Genomic DNA, 7,519 nt, shown 5'->3' on the forward strand with positions numbered 1-7,519 from the left:
TGTATTAAAGGTTCTGCATTGTTGTAATTCATGTGGGAATTTACTTTGGCCTGAAAACCAGGTATATAGTATATAAAGAGTTTTTCAGATTCAGTTAAGTGGATAGTCTAATGGTTGTAAAGAGGTAATGATAATGTCCTCCATTTTTCAGAACTGGATTCAAGTTAAGTTGAAGTATATATAGATTATATATCTATATATCTATATATCTATATATCTATATATATATTAGATAGATAGATAGATAGATAGATAGATAGATAGATAGATAGATAGATAGATAGATAGATAGATAGATAGATAGATAGATAGATAGATAGATAGATAGATAGATAGATAGATAGATAGATAGATAGAGGCGAGAATGTCTCTTCCTGATTCCTGATGTTTATCACACTTTAATGTTTCAGATCATTAAACTAATTTAAATATTAGACAAAGATAACACAAGTGAACACAACATGCAGTTTTTAAATGAAGGTTTTTATTATTGAGGAAAAACTAAATCCAAAACTTCCTGGCCCTGTGTGAAAATGTGTTTGCCCCTAAAACATAACTGGTTAGGGCACACTTAGCAGCAACAACTGCAATCAAGCATTTGCGATAACTTGCAATGAGTCTGTTTCAGCGCTGTGGAGGAATTTTGGTACACTCATCTATGCAGAATTGTTGTAATTCAGCCACATTGGAGGGATTTCGAGCAGGAACCGCCTTTTTAAGGTCATGCCACAGCATCTCAATAGGATTCAGGTCAGGACTTTGACTAGGCCACTCCAAAGTCTTCATTTTGTTTTTCTTCAGTCATTCAGAGGTGGACTTGCTGGTGTGTTTTAGATCATTGTCCTGCTGCAGAACCCAAGTTCGCTTCAGCATGAAATAACGAACAGATGGCTGGACATTCTCCTTCAGGATTTTTTGGTAAACAGCAGAATTCATGGTTCCATTTATCACAGCAAGTCTTCCAGGTCCTGAAGCAGCAAAACAGCTCCAGACCATCACACACCACCACCATGTTTTACTGTTGGTATGATGTTCTTTTTCTAAAATGCAGTGTTACTTTTACTCCAGACGTAATGGGACACACAGCTTTCAAAAAGTTAAAGATTTGTCTCGCCAGTCCACAGAGTATTTTCCCAAAGGTCTTGGGGATCATAAAGATGTTTTCTGGCAAAACTTAGACGAGCCTTTCTGTTCTTTTTGCTCAGCAGCGGTTTTCGTCTTGGAACTCTGCCATGCAGACCATTTTTACCCAGTCTTTTTCTTATGGTGGAGTCATGAACACTGACCTTAACTGAGGCAAGTGAGGCCTGCAGTTTTTTTGGATGTTGTTGTGGGGTCTTTGTGACCCTGTTGAATGAGTCGTCACTGTGCTCTTGGGGTAATTTTAGTCGGCAGGCCACTCCTGGAAAGGTTCTCCACTGTTCCATCTTTTTGCCATTTGTAAATAATGGCTCTCACTGTGGTTCACTGGAGTCCCAAAGCTTTATAAATGGCATTATAACCTTTTCCACACTGATAGATTTGTTTCTGAATTTCTTCAGAAACAAGGCAGGTCCTATTTAAGAGATGTCTTGACTGTGAACAGGTGTGGCAGTAATCAGGCCTGGATGTGGCTAGAGAAATTTAACTCAGGTGTGATAAACCACAGTTTTAACAGTTGGGCAAACACTATTTACACAGGGCCATGTAGTTTTGGATTTTGTTTTACCTCAATAATAAAAACCTTTATTTAAAAACTGCATATTGCGTGACATTAAAGTGTGATAAACATGCAAAAAGAAAATTCACACCACTGTGTGTGTGTGTGTGTATGTATATATGTGTGTGTGTGTGTGTGCGTGTGTGTGTGTGTATGTATGTATGTATGTATGTATGTGTGTGTGTGTATATATACAGTGAGGAAAATAAGTATTTGAACACCCTGCTATTTTGCAAGTTCTCCCACTTAGAAATCATGGAGGGGTCTGAAATTGTCATCGTAGGTGCATGTCCACTGTGAGAGACATAATCTAAAAAAAAAAAAAAACAGAAATCACAATGTATGATTTTTTTAACTATTTATTTGTATGATACAGCTGCAAATAAGTATTTGAACACCTGAGAAAGTCAATGTTAATATTTGGTACAGTAGCCTTTGTTTGCAATTACAGAGGTCAAACGTTTCCTGTAGTTTTTCACCAGGTTTGCACACACTGCAGGAGGGATTTTGGCCCACTCCTCCACACAGATCTTCTCTAGATCAGTCAGGTTTCTGGCCTGTCGCTGAGAAACACGGAGTTTGAGCTCCCTCCAAAGATTCTCTATTGGGGTTAGGTCTGGAGACTGGCTAGGCCACACCAGAACCTTGATATGCTTCTTACACAGCCACTCCTTGGTTATCCTGGCTGTGTGCTTCGGGTCATTGTCATGTTGGAAGACCCAGCCTCGACCCATCTTCAATGCTCTAACTGAGGGAAGGAGGTTGTTCCCCAAAATCTCGCAATACGTGGCCCCGGTCATCCTCTCCTTAATACAGTGCAGTCGCCCTGTCCCATGTGCAGAAAAACACCCCCAAAGCATGATGCTACCACCCCCATGCTTCACAGTAGGGATGGTGTTCTTGGGATGGTACTCATCATTCTTCTTCCTCCAAACACGTTTAGTGGAATTATAAACCAAAAGTTCTATTATGGTCTAATCTAACCACATGACTTTTTCTCATGACTCCTCTGGATCATCCAAATGGTCATTGGCAAACTTAAGACGTGCCTGGACATGTGCTGGTTTAAGCAGGGGAACCTTCCGTGCCATGCATGATTTAAAACCATGACGTCTTGGTGTATTACCAACAGTAACCTTGGATACGGTGGTCCCAGCTCTTTTCAGGTCATTGACCAGCTCCTCCTGTGTAGTTCTGGGCTGATTTCTCACCTTCCTTAGGATCATTGAGAGCCCACGAAGTGAGATCTTGCATGGAGCCCCAGTCCGAGGGAGATTGACAGTCATGTTTAGCTTCTTTCATTTTCTGATGATTGCTCCAACAGTGGACCTTTTTTCACCAAGCTGCTTGGCAATTTCCCCGTAGCCCTTTCCAGCCTTGTGGAGGTGTACAATTTTGTCTCTAGTGTCTTTGGACAGCTCTTTGGTCTTGGCCATGTTAGTAGTTGGATTCTTACTGATTGTATGGGGTGGACAGGTGTCTTTATGCAGCAAACGACCTCAAACAGGTGCATCTAATTTAGGATAATAAATGTAGTGGAGGTGGACATTTTAAAGGCGACTAACAGGTCTTTGAGGGTCAGAATTCTAGCTGATAGACAGGTGTTCAAATACTTATTTGCAGCTGTATCATACAAATAAATAGTTTAAAAATCATATATTGTGATTTCTGGATTTTTATTTTTTAGATTATGTCTCTCACAGTGAACATGCACCTACGATGACAATTTCAGACCCCCCCATGATTTCTAAGTGGGGGAAAAAGCAAAATAGCAGGGTGTTCAAATACTTATTTTCCTCACTGTATATATATACAGTGGGTACGGAAAGTATTCAGACCCCCTTACATTTTTCACTCTTTGTTATATTGCAGCCATTTGCTAAAATCATTTAAGTTCATTCTTCTTCCTCATGAATGTACACACAGCTCCCCATACTGACAGAAAAACACAGAATTGTTGACATTGTTGCAGATTTATTAAAAAAGAAAAACTGAAATATCACATGGTCCTAAGTATTCAGATCCTTTGCTGTGACACTCATATATTTAACTCAGGTTCTCTCCATTTCTTCTGATCATCCTTGAGATGGTTCTACACCTTCATTTGAGTCCAGAAATCTTTGATTATACTGATTGGACTTGATTAGGAAAGCCACACACCTGTTTATATAAGACCTTACAGATCACAATGCATGTCAGAGCAAATGAGAATCATTAAGGTCAAAGGAACTGCCTGAAGAGCTCAGAGACAGAATTGTGGCAAGGCACAGATCTGGCCAAGGTTCTAAAAAATTTTTTGCTGCACTTAAGGTTCCTAAGAGCACAGTGGCCTCCATAATCCTCAAATGGAAGACGTTTGGGACGACCAGAACCATTCCTAGAGCTGGCCGACCGGCCAAACTGAGCTATCGGGGGAGAAGAGCCTTGGTGAGAGAGGTAAAGAAGAACCCAAAGATCACTGTGGCTGAGCTCCAGAGATGCAGTCTGGAGATGGGAGAAAGTTGTAGAAAGTCAACCATCACTGCAGCCCTTCACCAGTGGGGCTTTATAGCTGAGTGGCCCGACGGAAGCCTCTCCTCAGTGTAGGACACATGAAAAGCCGCATGGAGTTCTCCAAGATGGTGAGAAATAAGATTCTCTGGTCTGATGAGACCAAGATAGAACTTTTTGGCCTTAATTCTAAGCGGTATGTGTGGAGAAAACCAGGCACTGCTCATCACCTGTCCAGTACAGTCTCAACAATGAAGCATGGTGGTGGCAGCATCATGCTATGGGGGTGTTTTTCAGCTGCAGGGACAGGACGACTGGTTGCAATCAAGGGAAAGATGAATGCGGCCAAGCACAGGGATATCCTGGACGAAAACCTTCTCCAGAGTGCTTTGGACCTCAGACTGGGCTGAAGGTTTACCTTCCAACAAGACAATGACCCTAAGCACACAGCTAAAATAACGAAGGAGTGGCTTCACAACAACTCCGTGACTGTTCTTGAATGGCCCAGCCAGAGCAATGACTTAAACCCAATTGAGCATCTCTGGAGAGACCTAAAAATAGCTGTCCACCAACATTTACCATCCAACCTGACAGAACTGGAGAGGATCTGCAAGGAGGAATGGCAGAGGATCCCTGAATCCAGGTGTGAAAGACTTGTTGCATCTTTCCCAAAAAGACTCCTGGCTGTATTAGATCAAAAGGGGGCTTCTACTAAATACTGAGCAAATGGTCTGAATACTTAGGACCATGTGATATTTCAGTTTTTCTTTTTTAATAAATCTGCAACAGTGTCAACAATTCTGTGTTTTTCTGTCAATATAGGGTGCTATGTGTACATTAATGAGGAAAAGAAATGAACTTAAATGATTTTAGAAAATGGCTGCAAAATAAAAAAGAGTGAAAAATTTAAGGGGGTCTGAATACTTTCCGTACCCACTGTATATATACACACACACAGTGGTGTGAAAAAGTGGAAGATAGAAGATGCCACTGGATGTAAGAAGGAAAGTTAATCTTTAATGTCTTTCCTTCTTACATCCAGTGGCATCTTCCATTGTAAATAAGGGAAAAAATATATACATTTATTGGATTAAATTCAGCTGTTTGAGATTTCTTTGTGGCTGCATTCCAGGTTACAGAATACAGGATTATTCTGATTATTAGAATGCAAACTTGTTGTTTGCTTGGAGCAAATTTTTACAAATTTCCAACCTGTACTTTGAAAGTCCAGCTGTATATTAAAATAGGGGAAATTGGTTTTAAATGGTGAGCGCGGGCAACCTAATCTACAAACTAATGTTATATAGAAAACCCAGGTGCTCTTGTAATACAGCTTGCTTCAGTCTGCATCAACTGAAAGTGTGAAAAGAATCAGTCTGGCCAAAGCACAGTGAAAATACACATAACAGTAAAGGTCCTGCAGTGACTCTTACACCTCAAGTGCCATTCCAGATCACAGCAGCAAGGTTGCTAGGCAACACCTCGAGGCTGGTTCACACCACTGCTACCCTGATTAGTTAATTATGAGTGCAAACAAAAATTCTGGGCAAAAGAGCCGATTCATGAAAAGCCCCAGGGGTAATATTCAGCTGACCACTGCCACACATTGAGCAGGTCAAGCCTCCAAGCACAACCACATAGGGAAGAAAAGTAGATATAAATGCTGTAATTTCAAATATAATAAAAAAAAAAAAAAACAATGTAAAAACATTATATTTTGTGGTAATAGTACTAAAGTATTATAATTTGTAGTCTCAGCTGGAGGATGTTGTTCATACCAGACATTTGTTGGCTGATTTCTGAGCAGGATGGTTCATGTGCTTTTTTGAATGAGGTGTGTCTCACTGACCTGCAATCCATGGCACAGACAACTCTGGTCATCACTAACATGCATCATTTCTCCATAGCAACCAGCCAGCTTTTCCTGTGGATGTAAGAACAAATGAGCATTTTTAGAGAAGGAACCTGCTGTGTTATGAGCATGCATTCTGTCTGGCCTGTGCCTTTTAGACTGGGTCAGAGTGGACTTTTATAACAATGCTGCAAAGATGGTATTGTCCTGATCAGGCAAACACAGAGCTGTCACATATAAATTTGCTCTCGAATACACACATCCTAAATGCCACATATTCCAAAAACAGCATATGTCCAAGTCTTACCCTTCCTTCAAAGTTGGTCTGTGATGTTGATAATTAAAGGCACTATACTGTAGAAATAATAAACTGAACTAAAATGTAACCTGCAGTATTGTCTGGTTTGTCCCTGTCATAGCTGCTGAAGTTTTAATTAAAACTATGTTTACAGTGTACAAAAATACAAGAGGCACCTTACTCGCTCTCTTGCCCTAGATTAATCAAGACATAAAGTATCTTGTAAATAATTTTATGGAATTAGCTATGCCTGTGATGCAGCTGGACTAAACCCAAGCAGTACACACGGTCAGATCAATTATCCCTAAGCCTCTCCATCACAAATTGAAGCGAGGCAAGATTTTGACTTCTGCCAGAGATGACCTTTGCTTCAAAAAAAAAGAAAAAAGAAAAAAGAATCTAGCAAGGAATCTTTGGTAGTCTAATTAAAAGGAAATGTCACCCTGGTAATTACAACTAGCAATGTGAATCATCCACAGTGCACGGCTGCCACCAGCTCCGGCTGCCCGGAGATGAGGAGGCTTTGAAGGCTGCTTTTTCAGGCAATTTATTGGCCAGCCTACAGAGTCATACAGGAATGGGGTACGAGGTGAATGTCTAGTCGGCAGACATTTGTCACTGAAGAGCAGCATGGCAAAAAACCTTGACTAAGATTAGAACACACTTGGTTTCAGATGAAATATACACTACCCCAGGAAAGGAGGTGGAGTCAAGGATTTGGGGAGTGTAATTTAACCGATGTGTAAAAAAAAAACAAAAAAACAATTTAGCTAGATTTTAGCCTTATTAAAATTCCCGTTTCTGTTTATAATCTGTTTGTGTTCACTTCTAAAGTATCTTCCATTCATATTGCAATTTCTTTAGATTCAACTTGTCACTGTGCAGAGTACAAGTACAGACCAAAAGACATGCAGTACCCATATGCTATAATTGCTATATATTTGTCATACATTCTAAATTAAACGTCTCGCAGTGCTCTGGAATTGAGATGTTTTCAGGACAGATACGGCAAAACAGCTTCAGAGCAGATGGACTGACTGGTCATCTCTGGTGAGGCAGATGGGGAATGTCTGCTTCACAGCAAAGCATTCATTTCATTCCCAGTTCCAGTTGTAAATTAGCTTTGCTTGCTTTTCTCCCAGCTCACTTTTTTTAATCTGTCAGTCCTGCATCTGTTATG

The sequence above is a fragment of the Silurus aristotelis genome, assembly GCF_946808225.1.
Source record: "Silurus aristotelis genome assembly, chromosome: 24".
Classification (NCBI taxonomy): domain Eukaryota; kingdom Metazoa; phylum Chordata; class Actinopteri; order Siluriformes; family Siluridae; genus Silurus; species Silurus aristotelis.